This window comes from Capricornis sumatraensis, chromosome 16 (genome assembly GCF_032405125.1).
Source record: "Capricornis sumatraensis isolate serow.1 chromosome 16, serow.2, whole genome shotgun sequence".
Taxonomy (NCBI): domain Eukaryota; kingdom Metazoa; phylum Chordata; class Mammalia; order Artiodactyla; family Bovidae; genus Capricornis; species Capricornis sumatraensis.
In genome coordinates this window covers 39,074,926-39,088,394 of record NC_091084.1, presented here as the reverse complement: position 1 = coordinate 39,088,394, position 13,469 = coordinate 39,074,926, and positions in this window count along the sequence as shown.

The following is a 13,469-nucleotide window of genomic DNA, read 5'->3' as shown; positions in this document are numbered from 1 at the left end:
CAGAATCCTGAATGTTGGTGAGAGGCTCACAGTGTGTCTGTTGCCACGTGTATCACTGGTGTGGGTGCTCGGTACAGAAGTTAGGTGCAGATTTCATGCCTATCCTGTGAAGACTGAAAACACTCAGTCCTCTCCTTTGAAAGAGGAGAAGAGAGAGAAAAAGCCCAAGTGGACCGTCACTTTGGGATGATTCCATGTTTAGAACTGCCTGTTTTGTCCTTTTCCTTCACTGCCTAGGAAGCTGGTGCTGGCATCCTGAGTCAGGCAGTAACAGCATCAACATCACTGATAACCATATCTGCTGCTGCTGCTACTGTTACTACTACTACTGACTGAGTATTGCCGTGGATGCCAGGTACTGTAAACCAGGCAGTACAGTATCACTTTATTTAAACACAGTTGTTTCTATTAGTCTTGTTTGACATTTGGGTCAGGCTCAGAGAGGTTGACTGAGTTTCCCAACCTCACACAGGCAGTTATGTGGCAGAATCCAGATTTAAACCAAGGTTGTGTCTGACTCCAAAGCCCACACTCTTAACTACGTTCTACTATCACAGATATTCAGTTTCAAGAGGCATTTTTGTTTGTATAACTGACAAGATGCTGTGTATGTGTGTGTTGAGAGGGAAGGGAGAAATAGGACTGAAATTTTCCATCAGGGTAGCATAATTGTTCACATGCCCTTTCTTGATAGAAGAATGATCCTTCTTCTTCCTCTGGGGCATCGTCTTTGTGTAGAGTTGTATAGAGAGGAAGAGGAAGTTTCCGTTCCAAATCCCTAGTGCTGTAGAACAGGTGTGGAATGCAATATACTAGCTCTATCCATGAAAAAGTCTGAAGGGCAGATTCTTACAGCATAATCAGCTCAGACAACACCCACATACCTCAATTCAATTGTTAGGCCTCCCTGTACACAATACCTTTCAAGGTTGCTGATATCTTTATGCAGTGAACCTCAGTGCTTGGAGTTCTGTGATCATATGGTTTAGGATCTACAGTAGCCATAATCTTAAAAAAAAAAAAGTCATTGGAGTATAGATAATGTTGTGTTAGTTTCAGCTGCACAGCAAAGTGTATCTGATGTACAGCAAAGTGAATCAGTTATATGTATACATATATCCACTTTTTAAAAGATTCTTTTCCCATATAGGCCATTACAAAGTATTGAGTAGAGTTCCCTGTGCTATACAGCAGGCTGTTGTCAGTTATCTATTTTATGTATGTGAAGTCACTCAGTCGTGTCCGACCCCTTGCAACCACATGGACTGTAGCCTACCAGGCTCCTCTGTCCATGGGATTTTCCAGGCAAGAGTACTGGAGTGGGTTGCCATTTCCTTCTCCAGTTTTATGTATAGCAGGGTATATATGTCAGTCTCAGTCTCCCATTTTATCCCTCCTCTCACCTGTATCCCCTTTTAACTAGAAGTTTGTTTTCTATATCTGTGACTCTACCTCTTTTTGTAAATGTGTTCATTTATACCTTTTTTTTTAAAAAAAGATTCTACATATAAGCAGTATCATATGATATTTGTCTTTCTATGTCTGACTTCACTCAGTCTGACAATCTCTAGGTCTATTCATATTGCTGCAAATGACGTTACTTTTTCTTTCTTATTGCTGAGTAATATTCCACTGTTTATGCATACCATATCTTCTTTATGCATTCCTCGGTTGATGGACATTTAGGTTGCTTCCACAGCTATTATAAATAGTGCTGCAGTGAACAGTGGGGTACATGTACAGTATCCATAATCTTGAAGTGAAGAGGACTCTTCCAGGATTTATTGCAAACATATTTAGTGCAGGATTTGTTGCTTGGGTGGCCGAGCCAATTGGTTGATCATTGTGCATGTCTTAATCTCATTCAGTCCTCATAAGAGTCCTAAGAGATATGGTATGTTCATTTCATAGATGAGAAAATGGAGTGTGAAGTAAAGAACTTCCCCAAGGTCTTAGAATTCTATCTTATTTCACATTTTATATGCTTTCCACGACACCAGATGCTTTGATTTGGTCATTGTGTCCTCAGATTCTAGAATGAGGATAGAACCACATTAAAAATACAGATATAGTTCAAAACCTGGTCTATCCTGCTGAGGGTTCTCTTTCCAACTGAGGGCCACTGGGGGAAGGGCAGTGTCTCCTCAAGGACATCACTCACCAAGTTTAATCACACCATCAAATAGATTGAAGTGAATATGTATTTTCTTATGATTCTACACCTTAATAGACTTTCTGATCAACCAAGGCAGACTCTGATAACAGAATTTTTAATATATGTTCTCCCTATGTCTATTCTTCAAAATTTCCAGGCCTGAATTCCAGGTACTGGGCACAAAATGAAGGTTTGATGCTGAATAAGGCAGTTGGGATATTGGAACAGAGGAGGCAGAGCCTGGCTTAACGGTGGTTCCCTAGAAAATGCCTGTGGGCTTTGCCTGAGTTACTCAGTAGCCTACTCCTCATGTTCCATTGGTTACTCTATAGCATCCAGAGCAAGAGACAGTCATGTCTCTGCGGGAGGAAGTGGGCAAAGGGAAAACACACAAGTCATATACAGAGAAACAGAAAGATGGGGCAAAGGTAATAAGAGATCTGTGACAGAAAGAGAAACTGTGAAAGACAGATGGAGATGAGGGGGACGACGGAATGGGTGGAGAGAGAGAGAATGAGAATGAAAGAAAGAGATTGATACCGAGAGAACTGCCATTGGACAATCTTATATAGCAGTAGTGATAACCAGCAAAATAAATGCACATTAGAGCTATAGTGTGAATACTTGCATCTCCTGGAAATTCATATGTTGACATCCTAGCACTAAGAGGGATTGGTATTAGGAGATGGAGACTTTGATACTTAAGTCAGGAGGGTGGAGCCCTTTGAACAGGATTAGTGCCCTTGTAAAAGATGCCCCAGAGAGATCTTTAGTCCCTTTTGAACATGTGACAGCACAGAAACATGATAACATCTATAAACCAGGAAATAAGCCTGGCTACCATACCTACTATGCTGGCATCTGATCTTAGATTTCCCAGCCTTTAAGAATTATGAGGAATACATGTTTGTTGTTTACAAGTCACCTAGTCCATGATATTTTATTATAGCAGCCTGAACAGATTGACAGCTTCATAATTTTATTAATAAGACTTTTCTTTTATGTATGTTCATTTAACTAGATTTCTGAACCATCTTCCTTGCATCAATCATTTCCATAATGTGTCATATCTGATCCTAAGTTTTGATTCTGTTAAAGTGCATGTAGATTTATGGATACAATCAAAGCCATTTGAAAGAAGAATCCTTCCAGATTTTACCATTTAACTTTCCAGATCTGTTAGAGTTTTCTTATAATTCACAGCAATATATTGCTTTAGCAGCTTTCCTTCCCAACTCTTCCATTTAGTTTAGTTTTCATAGAGGCAAATTTTTCCCTTATGCTTTTATGTAATTGATTGTGTGATATTTTGTTAAGTATACAGTTAAAAACATGTACTAGTGGCACAAACAAGTTTGCAGATGAGCACACACAATGATGAGAGCAGTTGTGTGGAGCCTGATGGGGAGCACACTATTGGCTGCCGAAATTCAGGGTGTGGAGGGAATCAGTCAGTGCTTTTCAGAGGGACTGAAGAGTGTCTTAATCCAGCGAGTCAGTTAAGTGGAGGTCAGATAAAAGCACTTTACACAGGGGGCATGGTTGGGACTGGAGTCCTGGTTGGGGGTCTGAGTAGCTCTTTTCAACATGGCACATCACATTTTTGTCACAGTTATCACAGCAGAGCTTCCAGGCTCTCATCTAGTCACCATTTTCTCCTCTGAATTTTTTACCTAACCTTTCAATTACCCATGCTTGAAAGCAGAAGCAGATTTCTGAGCTAGAGTGTTGAAATTAGATACCAAATGCCCCATTTTCAAGTCCTAAATTAAATGTTTTAGAAATGTTTTTAATGGTTTAAGAAAGATAAATTAAAAACCTGTACGTAGAACCTAAAGAGAATGTTATCCACAAAAGTTTCAGGAAGTTTCTATTGCATAGAATGCAGCTGGGGCTAGATTGAAGGAGGGCCCAAAGTCTAACCCTCACATGTTCTCCTGAGGAAGTGAATGGTGGTCTGGCAAGAGAGTATTGAAGAAACTTGTGCTGTCTCCTGGTTTAAAATGCTAATGATTGACCATGCGGATCATGTTCACAACAGTTGGGGGGGCACTGACCTGCAGTGAAATTTGCCGTGGTAGCTAGATCACCAGTATCTGAGCAATATACAGGCAGATCCACCCAGGAAGCTGATGGGTACCAGCACTTCTTTGACTCCAAGCCAAAGGTCCAGGGTGCTTGAAATATTGATCAGTCCAACAAAAAAGCTAATATGGTCTGGTGGCCTTGCAGCACCTTCTGACAAACACTAGGATGTGAAGGACACTTCTTCCCACTGGGACTGCTTTCGGGCCGGGCCCTCCCAGGCAGCTGCCTCTCTGAAAAAATCATACAAAATGATGTCTGTCTAGACCTACATCTTACAATCTAAAAGAAAAGTTCTAACCACATCAAGTGGTGCAGTGAGACAATCCAAAGGAGTATCTTCAACTACCCTCTCTTTTCATAAATGTCTGGTTTTGAAAGAGCTTTTGTCATTCAAGAACAAGAATATAAAACACAACAATAAAAGAAAACACCTGAAAAACATAGCTCTGAATGGGCTGAGTGAAAGCAGAAACAGAAGTGAATGTTTTACTCTTTCTTCCTTGGGGTTTTAATAAAGTTCTGTATAAGCCACAAGACTGGAAATGAAGCAAACTGAGAGAAAGGCAAAACTGCAAAAAGGAACTGGATAAGATAAAAAAAAAAAAGAGTGCTAAAAATGCACTGGCAAAACTCAAATTATATTAAAAGCTTTAAAGAACAAAATAAGCATTGCAAAAAATCTAGTCAGTGAGATAGATGACAAATGTGTGTGAGAATCTCTCTTAAAATGTGAACAATAAGATAGATTAAAATATTAGGCTCTAAATTGATAGATGTGGAGGGCAGAGAATAGAAGTCTAATGTATAGATATTTTGGGTTTCCATTATAGGAACCAGAAAAAAATGGGTCTGAAGCAGTAAGACACAAAATCTAAAAACTTGCACAGGGAAGGAAACCATAAACAAAACAAAAAGGTAGTCTGTTGAATGGAAGAGGACATCTGCAAATGATATGTCTGAGAAGGAGTTAATATCCCAAATATATAAAGAATTCATATAACTCAACATAGATAAGCAATCTTATTAAAAAGTGGGAAAAGGACCTGACTAGACATTTTTCCAAAGAAGACATACAGACAGCTAGCAAGCACAAGAAAAGTTGCTCAACATCATTGATCATCGGGGAAATGAAAATCAAAGACACAATGAGATTTTCACTTCACACCTGTTAGGGTGGCTATTATGAAAAATTCAGGAAATAACAAGTGTTGACAAGGATATGGAGAAAAGGGACCCCTCATGCACTGTTAGCAGTAAATTGGTACAGTCACTGTGGAAAACAGTATGGAGGGTCCCCAAAAAATTAAAAATAGAGCTATCATAAAATCCAGGAATTCTACTTCTGGGTACGAAAATGAAAACACAAATTCAAAAAGATAGATGCATTTCTATATTCATTGCAGCATTATTTATAATAGCCAAAACACTGTAGCGACTAAAATGTACATCAATAGATAAATAGATAAAGAATATTTGGAGTGTATATGCACACACATCAGTTCAGTTCAGTCGCTCAGTCATGTCTGACTGTTTGTGACCCCATGGACTGCAGCACTCCAGGCCTCCCTGTCCATCACCAACTCCTGGAGTTTACCCAAACTCATGTTCATTGAGTCAGTGATGCCATCCAACCATTTCATCCTCTGTTGTCCCCTTCTCCTCCCACCTTCAACCTTTCCCAGCATCAGGGTCTTTTCAAATGAGTCAGGTCTTCGCATCAGGTGGCCAAAGTATTGGAGTTTCAGCTTCAATACACACACATAGACACACATAAAATAGAATATTATCAGCCGTAAGAAGAATAAAATCCTGCCATTGTGACAACATGAATTGACTCTAAGGGAATTAGGTAGAGTAAGTCAGAAAAAGATAGATACCATGTATTTTGATTTGCACATGAAATCTTAAAAACAAAACACATGAACAAACATAATGACACAAATGAAGCTGTACAACTCAGAGTGGGACTTGAACCCACTGTCTTTTAATTGAAATCACACATGTGGTCTTAGGACTTAATAAAGCTCAGGTTCTTTATGCCGCATTGCAGAAAGAATTCAGTGAGAGACAAACTGATGGGTAAGAGGTGGATTTATTTAGAGAGATACACATTCCAAAGACAGAATGCAGTCTGTCTCAACAGAATGCAGTCTGTCTCAAAAGGTGTGAATGGTCCTGGGAAAAATTCACTCCACAGACAGTGTAAACATTCTCAGACGCCTAGAGGCCCCCAAATATGGGATGGTTAATTTTTATGGACTTGGTAATTTTATAGGCTAATGAGTGGAGGATTATTCCAACTATTTTGGAGAAACAGGATTTCTAGGATTTGGGCCATTGCCCATGTTTTGCCCTTTTATGGTAGTCCTTGGAACTGTATGACACCTGTGAGTATGTCGTTTAGCATGCTAATGCGTTATAATGAGCATATAATGAGGCTCAAGGTTTATTGGAAATTGAATCATCCCACATGTTGGATTGTTGATTCTAACCAGTTTATACCATATTTCTCAATGGCTATGTGGTTCTTTTAAAGGTTGTGTCTTAACTCCTCTCCTGTATCAGAAGCAGAACCATAGATAACAGAGAACAAACTGGTGGTTGGGGGAAAGGCAAGGATGGGAAGATGGGCAAAATAGGTAAAGGAGATTAAGAGATAAAAGTTCCAGTTACAAAAGAAGTAAATCACAGAATAATGTACATCATAGGGAATATAGTCAATAGTATTGAAGTATTTTATATGGTGACAGATGGTAACTAAACTTATCATGATCATTTCATAATGTATAAAATATTGAATCACTGTATACCTGAAACTAGTCTAATGTTGCAAGTCAATTGTATTTTAATTGCAAAACAAATTTACAGTTTTCCAATTGAAAAGAGCTCTAGGCAAAACTAACTTTAAAAGTGATTAATATATTTGTCCTACTGAATATTTAAATTTTGATGGCAAAGAAAATATCCTACATGTATCCATGTAGGAAATAAATAAAATCAAACTCCCTAAAGAGAATTAGCCTGATCATGTTCTTTAACCAGAAAACTAAAACTCAGATAGCCATGGAACAATAACTCTGATATTACAGACAACATGTTATGTGCCAGAAATTCTGTATTCAGCTAAGTTATCATTCACCTTAGATGCACACAAAAATATGTTGTCAGATACTCATTTTTTTGCAAAGCCCAGTGGTTTTTAATTTTATTTGCCTACTGTTTAAAAAGAATGCTATCAAAAATGTCTTCATATATTTTAACTGATTAAAATTTTGCATTATAAGTTATAATAATTGTAAATGACATAAAAATAAATATTAACTCTTTTAAAAAGTCAGCTTTATTAAATATAACTTAGAGTAAAATTCTATTTTTCAGATGTATATAGTCTGCTGGGTATTGAGAAAAGTATGTAGTCATATAATCACCACATTAATCAAGAGAACGAAAGTTTTTTTCTCCTAGAAAGTACCACTGTGCACTCTAGAGTCAATTTCTTTTTCCACCCAGCCCCTGTCAAGTACTAATCTGATTTTGGTCTCTAGTTTTTCCTTTTTTAGCATGACATATAAATGAAATCATTTAGTATATGGCCTTTAGCATCTGATTTCTTCTAGTCAACATAATATGTTTGAGAGCCATCCATCTTGTTACATGTTGCATATACATCAGAAGTTTGTTCTTTTTCATTGCTGAGCAGTATTCCATTGTACGATGTAACACTATTTGTTTATCTATTCACCAGCTGAGGGCATTTGGACTATTTTTAGTTTTTGATGATTACGAATAAAGTTGCTATGAACTTTTACAAACAAGTCATTGTATGAGCATATATTTTTAGTTCTCTAGGATAAATACTGAGGTAGCGCTGGGCCATATGAATATTTTTAAATGAATATTTTACTTAAATTAAAAAAAATACAGACAGTGGCATTCAATGAAATATAAAAACCATAGGGATTTTCTACCTGCAGAAGGAGATGGCTGGATGGCATCTTCCATTCAATGGACATGAGTTTGAGCAAACTCCAAGAGATAGTGAAGGACAGGGAAGCCTGGCATGCTGCAGTCCCTGAGGTCACAAAAAGTCAGACACGACTTAGTGACTGAACAACTGAACAACAAAAATCATCTACAAGAAAATAAACTCTTTTTTGAGCTGTTAGAACTTCTGCATTATTTTTCTCCTTTCCTTTGCTTATTTATTCTATGTCCTCCAAGAATTATATGTTAATGTAATATATTTTTATGCACAGGAATCTTTTATTGACTGTTATTACTTACTTACTATTAGAACTATATATAAAACTTCCCTATTATACTTCTCTACAACTAAAAATATGGACACAAATTTAGTTTTATTTACTGGCAATATATGGTCCTAAGGGTTGAAAGACTTATTCTGAATTGACATCATTGTAATGATTAGTGTGCACATGATCCAAAAAAATATGTTAAAACATTTGAAAAAATAATAAATGCGAAAAGTAGTTTTATTGGGAAAATAGTAAGAAAGAAAGCGGTAAGTTTATGGTTTCTTGCTTAAATGAGCTTCCCTACTACCAAATATTTTAAATTATCCATATATTTCATGTCTAGGAAGTTCATATTATGGATTAGTTCTATAGGAAGTGTAGAACTATAGGGAGATACTAGATGTGTGAAAAGTTTGGCCAAAGATGAGAGTTAAATGGTGATGGAAAGGAGAGCTTGTCTAAAGCCTCAGTGAGAGAATTTTCAAGCAGATAAATTATAGAAAAAAAGTGTATGTGGAATTTAAAGATCTGGAAAATGATTGCATTCAAGCTACCTCTACCCGTATAGCCATTGAAAAGTCTTGATATTCCCCAAAATACTCATAACCTGCTCTGAAGACCTGTGCTTTAGCCAACCAAAAAATTACTCAAAACAGAGTACTTATGAATGGAAAATACATTCTGTAAAAGGATTAGGGGTCAAATTTAAACCCAACATTAGGTCTATGATTTGGTTATAAAATAAAACTCATATAGCACTAGCCCTGATAAATTTAGACCTATAAAATGAGGGAGTAATGAACTAATCATAAAAGCAGCTCTTAGCCAAAGGGTATAGTAGGAAGAGGGAAGAACAAGAAGAATTAAAAATGTGAAATTTCACCATCTTTTTGAAGAGAATTAATAAGCATGGTTTTATAATAAATGTTGACAGTTGGAAAACCATATACTTAAAGTTATTTTTTGATATTAAAGTAACCATTATTATCTGTTTTAAATCAGTAAAACTCAGCCCAAATAGTAAAATATAAAACTGAACAGAGGATAAGACAACCACAGGAAACATTTTAAAAAGATGATAGAAGTACAACAGTTTTTACTACCATTGCAAGTTGGTTCAATGTTTTTATTAAGTAGCAATCTCAAATTAAAAAAAAAACTATATGAAAAAAAGTGACTCAGAAAGAAGCAAGACATATGGTTGAATAAAATACAAGTTTAACAAATGCAAACTAATGTGGGAAAAATAGGATGAAGAGTATATTTTTATTTATATAGGTTTTAACATAAAATTATACAAAGAAAAAACTTGAAGACAAAAAGAAAAATAAAACATTAACCAAAATTGATTACACGTGAATAATAGTGTCTATGATGGTGAATATATTAAAATTAAAAAAAACAACAACACTGAGTTTGGGTCAGCTAGGAATTTCATCTTTAGTCATGTAACATCTGGAAAATAGAATATATATTAAGATCTAAACTTTGGAAGTTTGTCTTCCAAATTTTTGGCGATGACACAATGCTTCAGACGATCTCTAATGTCTTGATCAGTGGTGCTTTCAGAGAAAAATCTTAATCAAAAATGGGCAATGTAAAAACTAATAAACAGAAACCTCACTTAAGATAGAACTGGGAAGACACGAGGAAGATTTCTTACAACATATGATGATAACAGAGCCCAATGGGCAGAAGAAAGACTTCCTCTTCTTGCCTGGCAAGATTTCAGCCAATTGAAACTGTCACAGTTCAGTCAATGAAAAGCCACTGTACTTCAAACTCTCAGTTTCTCCAATGAACTCTGTTTACTATAGTCTTCCCAACTTCCTTCTCCCCTCTTTAAATAGAGTTCTCTTCTTACTGTCTGGGAAGTTGCATGTGACTCATCACGGTTGCAGACTTCAAACTGCAATTCTTGGTTGACCTTGAACCCATTTTTGCTGGAGAAATAACTGACAGTCTCCTTGTTTTACATAAACAACCTTTTCATTTAAAGAAAACACTTTATAGCTTCTTTTGGGCATATCTGAGTCACCTGCATGACTACTCTCGCACTTTGAGGCCATTATATTAAGTAAAATAAGGGTTGTCCTATGCTGTGCTTAGTTGCTCCATTGTATTGGACTCTTTGCAACCCCATGGACTGTATCCTGCCAGGCTCCTCTGTCCATGGAATTTTCCAGGCTAGAATATTGGAGTGGGTTGTCATGTCCTCCTCCAAGGGATCTTCCCAACCCCGGGATCAAACCCAGGTCTCCCACATTGCAGGTGGAATCTTTACCAACTGAGCCACTAGGGAAGCCCGAAACAAGGTTTATTTGACTATAATACCACAACAGTTGATCTGATAAACAAGGTGGCTACTAAGTGACTAATGGGCAGGCAGGACACTCTGGACAAAGGGATGATTCACATCCTGTGTGGGATGGAATGAGATGGCATGAGATTTCATCATGCTACTTGTAAGGGCATACAATTAAAAACTTATAAACTGGTCATTTATGGTATTTTCCATTTAATATATTTTGACCACATTTGACTGTGGGTAAGTGAAACTGTTACATAGAAAGCAAAATTACAGATAAGGGGGCCTACTATAGAGAAATTACAAAGAAAAATATTTCTAATTTCCTTTTTCTATTTCTTTATGTATGAAAAGTTGGGCTTTGTGGACAAGATCACAGAAGTTTGTCCAGGGGAGGTCTAGACCTGATAGAAACAGAAGAGACTTCCCCTTCCATCCTAAGGGGTTTGTAGAGATGAAGAAAGATAAAAAGTGTCCAAATTTCGCATGTCCCTGCCCACCCTCTGCCATGCCCAGCCTCAGAAGAAAGGGGACATAGGAACACCCAGCTTTGTTTCTGAGGCCATCAGCACAAGTGATACTTTTCTCTAGGCATCCTTTGAAGGTGCAGCTTTCAAGAGGCTTTCAGAAAAGCCCTCCATGAGACCTTTCTCTGTGCTACGGGATGATGGAGCACTGGGAGATGAGAGACACGTAAGCCTACGCAGTGCTGCTGATTCCCTCTGCTCTGCTTGTGTAATTCAGGAGACTCTGGAGTTCTCATGGATCCTCCAGCTCAGGATAGCTGAGAGCATCTTTGCGTCGGCAGAGGACTACAGCCTATCCAAAAATGCCACTTCAAACAGGATTGTAAAAGAGTAGAATCTATTTAACCTCTTCCCTGCCCCCCATAGTTGGTTAGTTTTCCTGTTTCATTTGGTATATATTTACTTGCATGTTCTACTTTCTTGACTTCTCTTGCCAAAGAAATTCATCTTTTCTTGTAGATGACTTGATCATTCTGACAAGCTGTTTTTCTCCCCCTACTTTATCATTTTCTCTAACTGAACTTGTTTTAAGATCTAAACCTGTTAGTTCCACAGATACTCTCAGGAAGTCCCTAAGCTCAAACTTCCCTGTAACCCCCTAACTCTTTCTTCTGCTGGAGGGAAACAGGAAAAACAATTTTTGGAATTGATATTTCAGACCCTCTCTCTAACCCATCCATCTAATTCCGCTCAAGATGGCCAATCTTCGTTTTCTTTCCTGAATTTAATCCAGTCTCCCCACCTGGAAGGCTTCTAGGGAAAGAACTATTCCTCTGATTCTTTTTTCCTATCTTTTTTTCCTTGCTTTTGTCACCCTTCATTAGCTGCTTGTCATCTCTCTCTGGTGGAGTTTTCTAAAAAAAACCCTTTTTATTAATTAATTTAGTAAACACATAGCCAGGTCTGAGATTCATTTGCAAGTTCATCATCTTCCCCTGGAAACAGCCTCTTCTACACTAGCATGTGGCCCATTTGGTTTGCTAAAAGTTTCTGTTACTCAGAGTTCATTGCCTCTGGCACCACATTTTCCACTTTCTTCAGAGTACCACTGAGACTGGGTCCAGCCTTTCGAAGTCAAATTAGATTTTCTCCTGTATGAGTTATGCTACTGTTATTTTTAATATTGCCTGAAAGCAGGGATGAAGATTACTTAGCCAGTTCTGAGCCTGAAGTGGACATGTCTTCGGAAGATTTGGATTTAAACTTAAACCTGCTTTTGTCTTGATATGTTGCCTCAAACAAATGACTTAATCTCCCTGAAGCTTGATTTCGTTATCTGAAAAGAAAGAGGCATGTACCTTCCTTACAACATTGCCACAGAATTAAGCAGGCAATATCGATGATAGCATAGTTTTTAGCAGGCAGTTGGTTATTGAGTCTGGTCTAGTTGAAATACCAAGATTATTCTGGCACCTGCTGTGGACATCTGTCTCCGTGGTTCAGGTCTCTGCAATTTGATTATCATTCTATGAGCACCTAAGAATTGAATCTTAGGTACTGTTCACAGCATGGGGTTATGGAGATGAGTAAGAGCTGTGTCTCAGTCCCGAATTCACATTCCCTGAGAGAGGGACAGGGAGTCTGAGGGAACTGACAGAGGGAATCGGTTCTGTAATGTACCAGCTTGGCTGGGCTGAACTACGCTTCCCAGGATTCCTTTTCCTTTGTGTCCAGTCAGGGTGGGCTACCAGTGAAATTCTTGGCAGGAAGCAGCCACACCCACTGTCCCTTGTCTGTCGGTTCACCTCCTTGGTGCGAGGCCACAACAGGCCCGCCACTGTGTCCCCTTCCCTGGATCGTCTTTCAGTTTCTCATACTCTTGGGCCAGGTGTGTGTGTTTAGTTCCCTGAGCCCTGGTTTCTGCAGAATAGTCATATCCTCAGGGTCAGAGGTCACAAGAACTGTAGTGGTTTGGGTTTGACCTCAAGGGTTCTAGCAAATGCTTCTGGGTTCTGGTTTGTTCTTGCTGTCCCTGCTTTACATCTATCTTCCCTTCCTGTCTACACTGTTCAAGCTCCAGCGTCAGATGAGATGACAGCCTTACAGAGTCTGCTTAGTCACCTTGCACAAGGTTCTGCTTCTCTGACAGAATCCTGACTTCAACAACTGACCAAAGTTTGGGGCAGGGCCCACAG